We start from the raw sequence: 17,463 nt of genomic DNA, 5'->3' as shown, positions 1-17,463 counted from the left end.
CATGCGAACTCCATCCAAGTGATGAAATGCAATTTTAAAAATAATGCTTTCAAACTATAAACAAATGAGGGAAGGGCATCAAAGACACATGCCAGAGAGCCATTTAGTCTGGAGCTAGGGTTGCCAGTCTCCTGATGGTTTCTGGAGATCCCTTGAGATCACAACCGGTGGAAATGGGTCATTTGGAGGCTGGACCCTATGACAATAAACCCCTCTCCCCCCCCCCTCCTCAGGCATCACTGTTACCTAAAATAGACCTGTCTCCTGAATTTTAGAATGTGGCAAAGTCTCAGAGATCTGAACAAAAGGGGCAACAAGCAGAGTCTCAACCAATGTTTATGAGGGTGTCCCCACCAGAAAACTCATACAAAGGCCAAATGTGATATGAAACAAAAAAGATCTTTACTAAAAAAAATAAATTTAAAAACCTAACACATTTGCATGTGATTTAAATGAACACAAACAAACAAAAAGAAAATAAAGGTGTGCTGCACATGACCAAAGGGTTGAGATGGTACAATAGGGTGCATAATAATTTGGTTCGAAGAAAGATTAATAGCTGCCTTCTGCTATGTGGAGAAGTCCAAAGAAGGGGCAGCAAGGTGGCCTGAGATCCACTGAGTGTGTAGTTTTGTATCCAAGAATGACACACACATGGCTATGGCCAAGTGTGTCTAAGTACCAAATTTCATGTCTGGAGGCTAAGGCTGAGCCCCTAAAACAAAGGATTTAATGTGTTCGTCAGGGTGAGGCAAAGAAATTGAGACCAGGCCTTTGACTGGGTAGCTGGTAGTAAGGCAGGACAATGATGATTGCCTCAGGATGGATCCAAGTAAAGACAAAAGATTGGCTGGTAAGAAGGTCTAGATGTTTAATGCTCTGGTATTTAAGGGAAGGAAATGGCTGAGGTAGGGGTAACTTAATTAAGGGAAAGAATGACCACATGTATGAGGGAAGCATTTTTACACTACAAAAGAAAAGAGCTAACTTTTGGGTGTCATGATCCCATCAATAAGCCTTATTAACAATCTAGGGTAAGAGAAAGGTCAGTGGAGGAGGACCCTTATGGTAACAATGTTGCTCTGCACATTTCAGGTTCCTCCTGGAGTGATGTGGCATCTACCTAGAGAATGCACATTTTGTTTGCTATCAGTATGCAAACATGGCTTCGTCAGAAATTTACATGCAGTAAAAAGTGGGTTCCAATAAACCAGATCTTATTGCAATTCAAGAAGAAGGAAATTTTATTCTAGCATAAGCTTTTGTTAATTAGAGCCAGCTTCTTTAGGTAGATTAAGTGAAAACAGTACAGGCAAGGGGCCAAGTCATTCTGGAAGTACAAGAAACATAAAGACCGCCAAGTATGCTGGTTCGGGGAACACCTTTGCAGGTTCTGCAAACTTCGTTAAAATTTATCCCAAATCCTGGTTCAGCACTGACATGGAAATAGCTACACATTCCTCTTATTTATCTCTTTTTATGCATACACATAACAGCAGGAGAGGATGGTAGTTAGTCCTTAATGTCACTTGTTTTGGTGATGTCTATGCGGTCGTTGAGTCTACTGGAATATAAGGAGGGTTGTTTGCTTGAATTAATGTGCTTAAAATCCTCTAAGATTATACCCTGATACAAAATAAACATATTATGTGTCACTGGAGCCTGGCAAACCACACTCTTATCTTAAACACAGTAGGTCACACTGTTATCTTAATTTAGACTATACAGTCCCTCTTCAGGATTCTCTGTTGGCTGCTTTATTTCCCTCAGCAGCTGAGATCCAGGGTAAGCAATTGAATTTGACAGTTCAGAAAAAAAATTAAAATAGACAAAGACTGTACTCTGTGTGTGATAAACTGCTTCTAACAATGCTATTTCCATATAAATGTGAAATCTGGTGTTCTGCTACAGTCAGTGGCAAAGCTATTCCATTAAACTCCGAGACCAGTAATCTTTTGTTGAATCTCTTTCTCGCTCGCTTGCTCGCTCTCTTTCAGAGTAAAGAATCATTCTTCTTGATACAATTGACTGTGCATATTTAGACATCCCAGTCTTCTCGTTTCTTTAAAACTCCTTTTTTTTAAAGTAACTCATGTTTGTTATTCTGGAATTCACTCAAATAGGTGGAGCACTTCTAAAAATCAAAGGGTTGGATCCATCCCATTTTTCCACCGGTGAAAAGAGGAACTTTAAATTCTAGAAAGTGATGCTGGGGATCATAGGAACTGCATGGACAAAAACCAGGTGGAACAGGGGCAGGAGTAAGGAGGCGAGAGACCAAGTACAAAACCCTAACTGAGGGCCATTCTGCATGACTTAAATGTAGCAAAAGTTTTGCCTTTCATGAACGCTATTAATTTAACATTCCACAAGACATCGTAAGCAAACCGCAAAACTCCCGCCGAATTCCTGCAACAATCGGAATTTTATAGCAGTTAGGGGGAAATCCAGAAAAGTGGATTCCCCCTAAAAAAACCGCTACACTTCTGAGCACAAGCTGCAACACATCAGCAAAAGACATGTGCATTCTCAAAATAGTGGTAGAAAGAATGTCCCTCCCTTGCTCTCACCCCCGAGCTTCCAGAGACGAGATTGCCATTTTTTCCCCCTGAGACCGGTGAGAGCAACGAATGAATGAGGCTTCTCTGGCTAAAGTCCATCCACAGAAGTGATTAACAGTAAAACAAAGCTCCCTACTGCAAGTGTCTTTAAAGTTCCCAAGCATAATACAGCCCCCTGTTCTATTCTGCCTGTAATTTCGGCAACAAATCGCACCCATGGGGGGGGGGGGGTTACTTGAACAGCATGTAAATGATTAAGTGCCAGCTCCTATGCCAGCAATAAAGGTCTTTCTGAGACAATGATTGAACAAATATTTGTTGCAACTGTTGTGTTTGCGTTTTTAAAAAACAGTTTTTAAAGGGAAAGGGGCTTTTCGGGAGCATGAACACAACAGTCCATTGGCTGTTCTGTTTGATTGACAGCAGGGGTGGGAAGAAGCGCAGAAAAATATTGCTTCCTTTGTTGCGATTCCAGCAAGACCAGAAACCTGTAGGGAATGAATACAATGCTACTGGGACTTCAATATTCCACTAAAATTAAAGGTATGCAGAATGACGAAATTCCTCTATTAAATATAGCATTTCTGCATACTGAAAACATTTGGCAACATTGGTCCTTGTGCGGAAAGGCCCTGAGTCTAACCACAGATTCTTCTGTTTAACTAGTAGGGAAATAGCTGGAAATGCTTGCAAAAACAAACAAAAAAAAAACAAAAAAAAAACATGCTAGAGAACATAGTCCCAAATATCCCTGGGAATACTTGTGGTATATTCCAAAATAATTCCCTGTGCCAATATCACAAACACCCTCAAGCACTCACCAGATAGCATGGGTTACATTGTAACTGTTGGTTTGCCTGTTTAAATACAGGATGAGGATTCTGTTATATGGCATTACAACAGCCAAAGCTCCTACTGGATCTCTTCAGTTTAACTTTTTAACCTCTCCAGGATCAAGTTCATATCTTATGTTTTAGTAGCACTAGTTCAACACCAAAGCAACTGCCAGTTCATGGTGAAGAGCCAGTTTGGTGTAGTGGTTAGGAGTGCAGACTTGTAATTTGGCATGCCGGGTTCGATTCTGCACTCCCCCACATGCAGCCATCTGGGTGACCTTGGGCTGCCAATGGTGCTGATAAAGCTGTTCTGACCGAGCAGTGATATCAGGGCTCTCTCAGCCTCACCCTCCTCACAGAATGCCTGTTGTGGGGAGAGGAAAGGGAAGGCGATTGTAAGCCGCTTTGAGCTTCTTTCGGGTAGGGAAAAGCGGCATATAAGAACGACGACGATGACTTCTTCTTCTTCTTCTTCTTCTTCTTCTTCTTCTTCTTCTTCTTCTTCTTCTTCTTCTTCTTCTTCTTCTTCTTCTTCTTCTTCTTCAGAATCCAAAAAAGACCCCCAGAAAATTACTGAGCATAATATTGTTCCCAGCTGGCAAAAGTACAAGAGAAGGTACAAGGCATCATCAATGCCCATCGTACTGCCCCAGATACATGCCACTGCCTTTCAGGTCTAAGGCAGGCTCCAGAGGCACTGCCAGTGTCAGTGACAAAACTAAAAGATATGGCCAAATACCTCAGAGCAGTAAGGGTGGCTAAATACCTTCATCTAACCCTGCCCATTACACAGAGGGTTAGTGAAGAAATCTCTTAGGGATAGACAGCATGAATATCAGATATGGTTGCCTGCTGAGGGCTGGCAACCAGAGAAAAGAAGAATCTGTCCAATGGCTTAATCAAATAATATTCAAAATATAAGAGTCTCTGATCTCTCTTTATTATAATTTCCACCTGGACTCAGCTGTAGGGTATTAAGATAAACATCATAGTATAATGGTTGACAGAGGCAGATAGGGATGAGCACAACCTGGCTCACGAAATAAACTACATGATGAATTTTGGCCAGTGCCAAGTTTGCAAAGCAATGGTAGTGAACTGAAGAAACACCATAAACTTTCATAAATTTCGATTCAGTTCATGATGATTCATGGCAGTTTGTAAAGAGCAGAAAGCAGGGGCTTAAATGGCTCTGAGCCATTTTATTTCTTTTTAATTTATTAGATTTATGACCCTCCACTCTCATAGAATGTCTCATGGCGGGTTACAGAACAAATTCCTGCTTTCTGTTTCTTAGCACTCGGCTGGTTGATTTAAATGGCTTGGAGCCATTTAAATCCTTGTGTTCTGCTCCCCATGAAAAGCAGCAGGAAACAAAAATCTGGGGTTTAATTGCTTGTCTTTTCACAAGGAGCAGAAAGCACAGGGTTAAATGGTTCAGAAACCAATTCAAACTGGTTCAGTTCACAAACCAGCATATCAGTTCATGGTTCAGTTCATGGGTCAGCCATGAACCAAAAACCAAATCACAAAAATTCAGTTCATGCCCATCCCTAACAGTAGATTCTAATCTGGAAAAAAGATGGGTATAGAGACTGCATAAATTGTTGGCTGGAGTGAATTTATGAGAACCAGTTTGGTGTAGTGGCTAAGGCCCATTATGCACGGAGGGAATAGTGCGCATTCGGGGTGGAATGGTGGCGACTAAAATCACCGATAACGCATGGGGCTGGCTGCAACCAGCCACAAATTTGGTGCATGCCACCGAAAAAGCTGCGTTAGCGAAACGTGGAAGAAAGCACAGCTTCCGGGTTACCAGGGCGCAACCAGAAGCGGCACCGGGGTTGCAGTGTGCATAATCGGTTACTCTGGGTTTTGCTGCTGTTGCGTTCCGTCCCGTGCATAATCAGTTTGCTTCGCTTCTTCCCCCTCCGCATTTTCCATGTGACCTGAAATCGCCGTTTCAGCGGCCGTGCATAATGGGCCTAAGAGTGGCAGCCTCTAATCTGGAGACCCGGTTTTGATTCTCCATTTGCAGCCAGCTGGGTGATCTTGAGCCAATCACAGTTCTCTCAGAACTCTCTCAGACCTATCTACCATACAAGGTGCCTGTTATGGGGAGAGAAGGGAATGTGATTGTCTGCCACTTTAACACTCCTTATGGTAGAGAAAAGCAGAGTATAAAAACCAGTTCTTCTTCTTATGCCCCCATGAAATCCCTTCCCTCACCACGACCCCAAATTCAGGTATAACCAAGCCCAGAACTGGCAACCCTAGTGCAGGCACCATTTTGGCAATGGCAGCTGTCTTCTCCCAGGACTGAACTCAAGGGGAAATGTGGGCTTCCAGGTTCGGTGTTTGGGCACCAAACTCTTTGATTTAGACCTTATGTCCATCACAACCCCACACAAAGCATCTGTCTGAAGAATGGGAGCTGTGTATGTGTCCTTTAAAGAGTGGAGGCAAGAGACAGCAGAGCATATCCTGCACCAGACCATCCCATCCCCATTTTCTGCCCACAGGTATGCCTCTATGAAGCCTCTGGCTTTGACATCTTGTAATATAAAAGCCTGTTTTCCTCCTTTCTTGTAAATACAATTTGCAATATTATTCCTGGTCGCCAGATGGCACTAATACAGAGGCTAGAAAACAAAAAATGTTGTGCTATGGTTGCTGTCTAGATAAGAACACATCATGAAAAAAGCACACATCACATCACATCACAGTATAACCAGTGACTGTCTAGAATGTGATTGAAATCTAGATTTGGAACAATTGGGAGGGGACCCAATTCATCCCGTTGATCCAACCTGATGTTGGTAGCAAGATATAATATTTGTGGACGTTGTCTTAGTGTATCTATTAAATGCTATAAACCAGTGGTCCGCAACGTTCCGGTTGCTGCGGACCGCTGCTCCAGAGTGGCAGGAGAGGGTAGCCCGGGGCCCCGCGCACGCGCGGCAGCCCCAGCGCAAACGCGCGTGCGCGGCAGTCCGTGCATGCGCGTTTGCGCCACTGCCATGCCGGCGGCCGCGGCTCCCTCTCCCGGCCCCTCCGGGCCACCAGCAAATCGGCCGCCAAAGCGGCCGATTAGCTTGCGGCTCGGCAAGCTTCTCTTCCCCCCACTCCTGAAACAAGAAGCTTGCCGGGCCGCGAGCTAATCGGCTGCTTCGGCGGCCGATTTGCTCGCAGCCTGGCGAGCTTCTCGCTTCGGGGGGGGGCAGGAAGAGGGAGCTGCGGCCCGGCACCAAGGCCTTCACGGCCCGGCACCGGGCCACGGCCCGCGGGTTGGGGACCACTGCTATAAACCACACCAAGATGGCAGATCCAATAGGGGTGATCTATAAATTTGACAATAAATACATACATTTGACAATAAATAAAGGAACACAAGGGCCACGACTTGGGGGCAGGCAATAACGAACGACCTCCAAACCTCTCTTGCCAGGCAGCCAGACAATCTCAGGATCTCCAGGCTCTATTAGACACATGCCGTATGATAAATAAATCAATTGGTAACAGGCCTTGCTATTTCATTGAAGCCTCCTGAGATTAGCCTTGTGTTAAAAGCAGAGATAGGCAGGATAATTATTTTTTCACTTTTCATGAATATTTGTTGCTGTTGCTTTGGAAAGGTCTTTTTTGCCTTCATTAGGTCGGCTAGGGATCTGGAGGACTTTAAATTAGCACTCAACAAACAGTTCCAGGAATTTTAACCAAATACAGCCAATTCCAATGAGCACAAAAAGATGCTTAGAAGCTCTTCATTTTGGTAGTTCCAGGTAGGCAGCCGTGTTAGCCTGGTTGCAGCAAAATTAAAATGGAGTCCAGAGGCACTTTAGCGGCTTCACGGAATATTTTGCAGTATAACCTTTCATGAGTCAGAGCTCACTTCCTCGAGTGCATGAAGTGCACATCCAAAAGGTCAATGCATTTGCAGCAGAAAGATATAGGGTGGGAAGACCTATTGCAATGCACATCCAGTTTAAAACAAGATTCAGTCAATCCATAGCCCCTTCCACCCACTGTGAGACTGGCCAGGTAGGAGTACCGTAAAATCTAATCTAGGAAACTACAAGATGAAACAAGCAGATCCCAAGGAATGGGTAGGATAGGCATTATATTGTTACCTACAGATTGTTTCTGCATTAGGAGACATACCTTGTTTTAGCTTCACTTTGGATTTCCTTTGGATGCTGCAAGTGGACTCTAGCCTTTCCACATTTGGGCTTTCCTCCCCCTTATTTCCCAGGCTGAAATTTATGACATGCTTGCCCCACTGAGTCCAATGGAGGCAGCCTTCCACCATGCTTCCCTTTTCCACAAATGTGTAATTTGCAAAATGGTGCCTGCCTGCACCTTTGTTTCCATTGCACTTCCACCATTCTGTGCCCTTGATCCCCTCCCCCCCTCCTCTCAAAGTGTCCTAAATGTATTTTTTTAAACCCTGAGTTTATTCATTTATATTCGCATTTATTAACCGCCACTCATTTACTGTGGGGTAAGTGAGGGGGCAATTAGGGACTGTGCCTGACGAAGCAAATTCTGGTGCAGAAACAGACAAAAAAGTTGATGCTTTAAAAATGTAAATCCAAATTTCATTGTTAGTGCGGAAACAGGGCCTGTGAATGATATGTAGACAAATAAGAAGAGATCTGTCTCGGTAACAGTGATGAGAAGAGAGGTGGTATACGATGCTCCTTCATAACCTGGAAACACCATGGCCATCCGCCATCTAATGTCAACAGTACCAGTCTAGCCATGTTCACATTGCAGGGAAGACATGAGCATCCTGCCTATACACACGGACATCTGTTGGTAAGAAAGAGGCAACAGACATTCACTTTACAAATGAAACTGGTACCTGGAGAAATGTGCATATTCAACCACATGCTCTGCTGCACCTCTTGAAGGTAACATGAGAAGTACTCAGCACACATATAAAGAAAAATCAAGTGTGAACTGTACACAGATTTTCATGTACAGATTTTAATTTTCATTGTATCTTGTGGAAAGATCTTATGGCCTTTCCCCTGGCAGAGAGCCACTCTTCCAGTGCAACCCTGGACGGAGGTTCCCCAGCATAAAACCATTTAAACCAATGGCATTGCCCCGGGATAACACTGCATAAGGCTGTACTGGTCATATTGTTTTGTTCTGTCATGCCTTGCGGTACTTTGCTTGTGTGCTTTTTGCAAAAACATCCACCTTGCAAAGCCAAGCCTGCATAGTGCTGGAAAAGAAGGGAGGATTGTTTTCAGTGAACAAACCCAGCGCTCCATTAAGCATTCCAGTCGCTGGGACTCCACAGATGACTATAATGGCCTCATTATACTTCCTGCTTGGTTTGCAATCCTTTTATCAATAAATCCTCATGTTGCAATTGTTACCCCCTCTGCCCGCAGCCCAGGAAGATGATGTTTGCAGTGAACTTTCTACAGTGACCTGAAAGATGTCTTTTCTGGTTGGGTTCAGCCAGTTTGGCATTTGGAGCTTATGCTATAGTTGCTTAGCAACTACGGCTATGCTTTTCTTCTGGCAACATGGCCACCAGTAGGGCCAAGGCCAGGCTGCAGTAGGCAGGAGGTGCCCTGCAAAGGACTGTTGATTTGTGGAGTTAGCAGGGAGGTGGAGGAGGGAGAGAGATGACCTTGAACCTCGCAGGAACAAACGCTTTCAAAACAGTTCTACCCACGCTGTTCTCCTTGCCGCTGAATAGTATGACACGCAAAAGGCCTTGCAGCATTGTGCCGTGCGCCTTTTTCCGTTTATGGCATGTATCATTGAACACACGTGAAAGGAAAAACAGCATCAGGAGAGTCGAGCCACATCCAGAAAAATGGCAATTTGAGGACAATAGTGAGGCAACACAAGGAAAGTAAATGGCAGTCAGTTAAGGGAAAGCGGGGGGCAGAAGATGCAAACTCTTCCCTGGAGCCCCATGAAAACCAGCAGGGAAACGCAGTCATAGTGGTTGTGATCCGATGGGCTACAGTCCACCAGACATCTTGCCCTGGCTAACATCAATCCAGCTCTTTCCTCAGCTCTGTAAGATCATAAAGGTTATTTAGTCTTTGTTTTCTTTTCTTTTTTAAATAATAGCAATTTGGCTAGAAGGCTGAAGTCTGTCCTATAGCTGTATCCTAAAACGTCGTCTTCAACTTTCAAACCAAGGCTAAGGTTTGGGGACATTCTATTTATGTAACACTGGACTGAGATGGAAGTACTTTTCACCCACAGGACCATTTCCTGTGATGTTGGATAGCCATTTTTGTGCAGGAAATTCATGTGCACCCAAAATCACATGTTAGCTGGATTGACACTTGGATATACAGTTAATGTACATCATGACAGAGCGGTTTCTCAGTGGAACAGGCTTCCTCGGGAGGTGGTGGGTTCTCCATCTTTGGAAATTTTTAAACAGAGGCTAGATAGCCAACTCACAGAGAGGCTGATTCTGTGAAGGCAAAGGAGAGGCAGGTTACAGTGGATGAGCGAGTGTCCTGTGGTTGTGAGTGTCCTGCACAGTGAAGGGGGTTGGACTAAATGACCCAAGATGTACCTTCCAACTCTTTTATTCTATGATTCCAAGCTTCCTACATAGAACTGTTATCCATTGTCATATGACATGGCTCTCAAAGTCAATAAGGATCTATGTGTCCTGCTTTTGGTTTTGAGCCACAATGTGCTGGAAAGTGTTATGTTACACCAATATTTTAGTCCCTGTGACCCTTGTAATGTAAGCAAGCAGCAGATATAATTACTTGTGCTTGTTCCAGTATAAAGATTAATAACCACCATGAATTTTTATATCAGGCATTCCCAACCATGGACCCCTGGGAGTCTGCAGAAGCACCAAAAGGGGTCCACAGCCTTTCCCCTCCTGCCTTAATGGACTCAGCTACAAGCTAGGGAAACAGCTACTTCCATTGCTCCCCCTCCTGAGCTTGTGTGAGTTCTCTCATGGTTTATGCACCTGCATGCCTCCTCCACCTTAAACTGCCTCCTATCTCTCCCCCACTCAGTCCTCCTCGAGCCTGCCTATTAATGTGGGTGGTGATGTCATTTCTAGCAGTGTGGTTGGGAGGTGTGGCCAGTTGACGTCACTTCCAGGGCTTCTCAAAGCCTGAGAAATTATTTCAGGGGCTCCTCCATGGTCAAAACGTTGAAAAAGGCTGGTGTAGATACCACACCAATAGGGGTTGTTCTACTGATCCTTTAAACAGTGACAGGATTTAGGGCAGCCAGCTTTTCTATCAAGGCAGTTTTGGAAGAGACAACCCTAAAGAGGCTGTTATATTTTCCTTCCTGTTTTTCTGCTTCATGCTGAAAGATGTCAAACTGCAAATCACTAAGCAAAATGTTTCCTATGACTGGATCCTGTGAGCAATAATTTTTGCCAAGACATTTCATGACATTTGATGATTCATTTCATGCAATTGATTATGCACATTTTTATGAGCTGAGTCATCTAGAGTACTTTGGGTGGAGGGAAAATGGGGGGGGGGGCACCAACCATGATAAATAATGCCACACATCCCTCAGTGACAACATTGCACCAATTCTTCAAAGCCTTTTGAATATGAGTTTGGGTGAGTTATTTACAGCACCCCTTCTGAAGCTTGTGTGGGCCTGGCTTAAGAGCAGAAGCAGCAAACAGAAGTACCCTGGCATGAGGGAGGGAAAGAAAAACATATCAGGATCATCCAATGGTGACTTGTACTTTTAGGCCAGAAGCTCAAACTAGGGGATTTTCCATGTGGTCATTTTCTTTGCTTTCAAGATTCTTTTATTTTCTTTGGGGTGGGGTGTTCTGTTCCACATGTGTTTTTCTCCCTCTAGTGGTCGATTTGATATCACACAGGTTATGTCTGGCATAAAAACCTGCAGTTTACATCTGCTGGGATATATGCCAGACATAAACCTGTGTTTATAGCAAATGGACAAATGGAGTTTGTGCAACATCTGTAGAACAGGGGGACAAATTCAAAAGAAACAGGAACTAGCCAGCAAGGAAAATCACAATGAAGAAAACCCCAAGTTACCAGAGGGCCTTTGATTTAAAGCAGATGAGGGCTTCCTGGGGTACATCTACATTCTACAACAACCTTACCTGCCCACCCTGCCACTCCCTGCTCAGTTCACAGAGGGGCTACCTGCCCTGGCCATCATGGAAGGAGTAAGTGGAGCCAATTGGCCAGGCTGCACCCTCCACTGGCTGCCCAGGGACACAGACGGTGGGTGCCCAGAGCCCGCAGACCTGGCAGCAAGAAGGTGGGCAGCAGGATAGGGGCAGGTCATTGCATGCCCCCAATACAGCAGCTTGTGCTGGATGAGTGCCACCACTGGCCTGCAGAAGTGCCAACCACAGCAAGGTGAAAGATGCCAGGGAGAGGCTGGCAGGATGGGCTGAGGGTCTCTTGGTGGGTTTCTTCCCCTGGTCTAGCCACAAATCTTCACTGTTCTACTGCAGGCCACCTTCCAGAACCTGCTGGGTGGTCTGGCCACACTGAGTGAGTGTCATGCTATTGGTGCCACTTTCAGCTTGTGGGTGGCACTTCCATAGCACATTCCCATTGTATTTTTCTGTAGAGGTGCCATATAAAATGTTTTCATGTCAATAACCTTTCGTTTCCCACTACAGCATCTTTTTCCCCTTTTGATCCTGGACCTTTTTTTCTGGAGAATTATTGTGTGGCATTTCTGGCATGCTGGGGAATTACTATAAGCTATTTAAAATAGGTTACTGGGTATGAATAGCTGTGTGACATACACCCCCGTATTGCTTGGAGGATATCTATATTTATGAATGATCAAAAAGAATTACTGTAAAGGAACTGGAAATTTGTTGATTACTGTTCAAATACTTGTGACAAAGTACTATAAGCAACAGAAGTTTCCCTTGGTAGAAAAAAATGGCAACAAAATATCTGGCCAACATTGTGAATATGTCAGTTTACAAATCCTAAAACACATCTGGAATGAGCAAAAATTAGTCAGGATGTATCCTCCTTTAATTGAGTGCTGGAACTGGGTTCCTCCATATGAAAATATAAAACAAAGTATACAAGGTGTCGTTTGGGAATTAGAATCATAGAATCATAGTGTTGGAAGGGATCTCCTGGGTCATCTAGTCCAACCCCCTGCACTATGCACTATAATGTGAAAACATGGTTATTTGCTGCTGTTATACAATCTGGTTCCTTCTTTTTTTACTTCTTGCAATGTACTCTTTGACTTTGCTTTGTAATTGCATAGCTTCCTTAAAAAGTTGATGGATTAGGTACAGGTGTCTGATGAAATGAGCATTTATTCTCAAAAGCTTATGCCCTGAAGCCTTCTTGCCTTGATCTAGATTTGGTACAAAAGTTATAGAAATAAATGAAATCTGAACAAATATAAGGAACACTAAGTTTGACAGACACCAGAAGACTGAGGGGGCAATCCTAAGCAGGTCTACTCTGAAGGAAGTTCCACTTAATTAAATCGTACTTATTGTCAGCCTTACACTGCAATCCTATACAGGGTTACTCCAATCATATCAATGGGCTTGCGTGTGGAAAGTGCTGCCAAGTCACAGCTGACTTATGGTGACCCCAGCAAGGGGATCTCGAGGCCAAATGAGAAGCACAGATGGTTTGCTATTGCCTTCCTGAGCAGAGTCTCCCTTGGGGGTCTCCCATCCTAGTACTAGTTTGGCTTCTGCAATCTGATGAGATAAGGCCTAAGCAATGGACCTAGACTGGAATAAGTCCACATAACACGGCTAGTAGTGGATGCCTAGGCCCTAAGGAAGTCCTTCTCAACCAGGGTTACTAATAACCCCAGGGTTACTCCAGAGCCCCGAAGGAGTTACTCCATTTGGGAGGGATTTAATTCTTTTTAAATATAATTCTGTAGGAAAAAAATTATCTAAACTTGGGAGGGGTCAGGACAGGGTGGCTTTCTGCTCATCTGTTTGGGCTGTGTTGGCCTTGTTGAATTCACACACAATAGAAAATGATTGGGCTAGACATCCAAAAGAGGTTCCTGACAGTTAAAACTGTTCCTCAGTGGAACAGGCTTCCTTGGGAGGTGAGAGGTTCTCCTTCTTTGGAAGTTTTAAAGCAGAGGCTAGATAGCCATCTGACAGAAATGCTACTTCTGTGAATGTAGGCAGATTGTAAGTGGATGGACAAAAGGGACTGTAGATGCTTGGCTCTTGTGGCCACTTCCTGCATTCTGCAGGGGTTGGACTAGATGAACTTGGGGGACCTTTCCAACTCTATGATTATATGGGAAGGAGATCTCCCAAAGTTACACGTGATCTCCAAATCACACACATCATTTCCTCTGAGGAGAATTGCTGACTTGCATGAGGGGCTTTATGACAGCTGAGATTAATACTTCCTTATTTTGCTCAGGCAAGGCACTGCACACACAAAAATCATTTATTTTATTAATGATGCCGTGCACACTGTAAATATGTGACTTCTAAGGGTGTGGCAGGGAGGTGCAGCCAGCTGACATCACTTCCAGTGTTAAAGAACCTGAAGAATATTTCAGGGTTGACTCCATTGTCAAAAGGTTCAGAAAGGCTGCCCTAAGTTCTTGTGCTTAGCCATCTTAGAGGCAAGGGACCCTAAACTACAAGTAACCCAAGCACAGGAAGAGCATGTCATGAAATGAGAGCAAGATCACCCAACACAGAGCATGAACACATTGATATTTTAGCCACAATTCAAATAGGGTTGGGATTGAACCAGCTCATGAACAAAGGTTTGTGAGGCATTTCAGCCACTGGTTCTTGATTTGAGAAGCAACACTCATGAATTAAAGAGCTGCCATGAACTTCTACAAATTTTAAGGCAGTTCATAGAGGTTCATGAAAAGCAAAAAGCAGTGGGGTAAATTTGCTCAGAGCCATCTAAATCCTGCTTTCCGCTCCCCACAAAAGGTTGTGGAGAGCAGAAAGCAGGGATCATTAACTGATAAGAGTCAGTTTGGTTCACCAAACCAGTATCCCAGTTCATATCAGTTTGTGGTTCGGTTGATCAACCACAAACGACAAACTGAACCGCAAAAACCACAACCGAACCACCAGTTTGTGCCCAGCCCTCGTAACCAAAGGACTCTTAGCTGTCATGCACATTTAAAGAGTTTAAAGAATAAACCCAACAACTCTATTTGACGAAATCTCCTCCCCGTGCTATTTTGTACTTTTCACTCCCATTTGGGGAACAGCATGAGAATTTACTTACAGGAAAGCTCTTTGCAAAATTGTTGCTCTGCTACCAGCTGCCATTTCCCATCAGGGCTCTGTTAAAATATCAACTCTTGTGGAGGGTTAGAGAAAGTGGAGAGAATTCTAACATTTCAGAAAACAGAGCTCAAGCTGAGTTCATCCCACGTCTGGATTTCATCACGGGAAAGTCAATTGCCGCTCAAGCCAGGCTGCTCATTTCCAGCAGCCTCATTCGACAGCATGGTTAACGGACCCTTCCCTACAAAAGTCAATTCCCAAAAGCACTCACAGCAATATTGCCTTAACACGCTAACTATATCAAGGTAGTTGGTACAAGCAGGGCTTTACTGCCCTGCTTGAAATCTAACGTGCACCACTTCTTAGGAAAGGAGATGCATGACGACTGGCGAGGAAGAACAAGGAGCAAAACTGGAGCAGTGTTGTGTGGCACAGGCCTGCCAGTTACAAGAGAAAGGGCCTCTTCTAGGATAAGCAAGTGACTCCGGGCCAAGTTACACCATAGGTTTGTTCCCATGTTCACGGCTTTGATCAGAGTCACACATCCCCTCTGGAATGCCATTTTTGAAGCCCGAAGCACAGGCTTGCAGTTTACAAGAGAAAAGCTGCCAATTAATCTATGTGTTCTATGAAAAAAATTGTTGCTCCATATAGACCAAATTTTAATCAAGAATGCCTCCACCCCACCCCGGTCAATGGTGTACTGCTTTACCAATGTTAAAATCTGGTCACCTTATTTTATATACCACCTTCCCCAAAGGCTCAGGGCGGTTTACATAAAACAGGAACAGTACAATTAGCACAGTTTATAGTGATGTGCTAACAACAATAACAATGACAACAAGAGAGTGATAGTAATGAACACTGTAGAACAGTAGAATACTAGGAACATTGATTAACTCATACTGGGGCCCAGTAGTTTGGGCAGATCTGTAATGATTGTTGGCGGGAGGCTTGGGGGGCCGGTGGGAGGCGGTGGTCTGGATTGACCTCAACCAAATGCCTCATGGAGGAGCTCCCTTTTGAAGGCCCTTCAGCTGATGGGAAGAGCTCTGCCATCTTTATTTTGTCTCTGTGTGTGTGTGTTTTCCATAAGAAGCTTTACTTGCTGCTAAGACATGCAAACAAGAGCTTGATGTGGGATCATTGTTCTGTGGACAGGAAGGATATTTGTTGATCAGAGGGCTTATTTTGTCCATCTCTACTTGCAATTTTGATGAGTATTCTGCCATTTATTGTTCCTAATACCTCCCCATGAGTTTAATATACCCAGAAGTATTCAATTATCATTGGCTGTATTTGGTTGTGTGACACAGTCTACTGATGTAACAGAATTGATTTTTGCTATATATTCCCTGTCATGTAAGAAAGATCATAGTCTGAGGAAGAGTGCTTGCACTCAAATGCTCACGCCCTGAATAAATCTTTGTTGGTCTTAAAGGTGCCACTGGACTCTGATGTTATTGTGCTACTTCAGACTAACACGGCTGCCCATTTGAATCCACCTCTGCAGTGTTATGGTTGGTATTTGCTGGGCTCTTTTTCAAATTGAATTGCCACTGTCATAGTGTAATGGCAAAACTGGGGAAGGTGCTAAGATAAGAAAGGAACAAAAGAAGCAAAGACTAAACCTGACCACAGATAAATGTCAACCCAAGAGGAGTATTGGGAAATTCCATACAGCCAACACCTCCCTAATTTGGATAGAGTAGGGAGGAATTCATTGGGACCAAACCACTCATTTCCCCACACAGGCAAACAGATGCCACTTAAGCACATGCACCGATGGATTCCGGCTGTCCGTACATCTCAGTATCTTACAACCTGTGCCTGAACCGGCTAGCAGGGTTGCCATGGAAATGGAGGGAAAGATTCAAATAGATGCTTCTTAGAGCACATTGTGCAAAGCTACAGAAAATTGGTTGACATGAAATCCATTGTGTCAGATGCAATGAGAGATGGTTAACAGCTCCATTGAATCTTTATCCAGAAGGAGAAAAACCAGAAGAGCTATCTCCCCCTCCTCCTCCTAGTAACACTTACATAAGGTATTTGTTAGATCCCTGGTAGGCTTTATATACCAGACTCACGTTGCTGGGCTTCCATACACACACCCCAGCTTAAGCAGACTGGTTTCTTTAAGAACAGCACAGGCCTTTCAGCCTCTAAGAACAGTTTTATGTTTTCAATATAGAGTACAGAATTCATAAGCCACCAGTCATATGCTTTGAAAGACCATGACTATTATCCAGAGCTGGGTGAGATTTTAATTAAAGCAGGTTTGACTTAGGCTTCTTCTGTTGTTCAGGCTCCAAAGCCATGCAATTCAGATAATCTGACACAAAGTCTTACATTTATTGCTTCATGAGGGTTTCTTCCTTGATATAGCAGCAGTAATAAACTCAACTAAGCCCTGGGTTTTACAGAGAGTGGTGATGGGACATTGCTTTGAAATCCAGAGAGATCCAGCCCCAAAGGGGGAGGAGATGTTAGCTTACATTGCAAGAAATAAAACTATCGAGGCTTTTCCAGACTTCTCCTAGCTTTCCCCATTTGTCAGTATAACAAGTCTCTTTTCTCTCAAAAATTCCGCATAGCGTCATCATGTAATCCATAGTGAACCCTCTTAAAGATATATCACTATCTCAGATGGCACCTCAAAGGTCTGGAATATATGTATGTCATCAAATAGTATGCAGAGATGGAGGCAACTAAAAACTGTAAATTCTACTTGAATGGCCTTGGTGGAGTTCATGAAACTTCAACATTCATGATAGACAAGTTATTTCTCTATCTTGAATCTTGATAAAGTTATTTATTTATT

The sequence above is a fragment of the Paroedura picta genome, chromosome 9 (genome assembly GCF_049243985.1).
Source record: "Paroedura picta isolate Pp20150507F chromosome 9, Ppicta_v3.0, whole genome shotgun sequence".
Classification (NCBI taxonomy): Eukaryota; Metazoa; Chordata; class Lepidosauria; order Squamata; family Gekkonidae; genus Paroedura; species Paroedura picta.
This window is presented reverse-complemented; position numbering follows the sequence as displayed.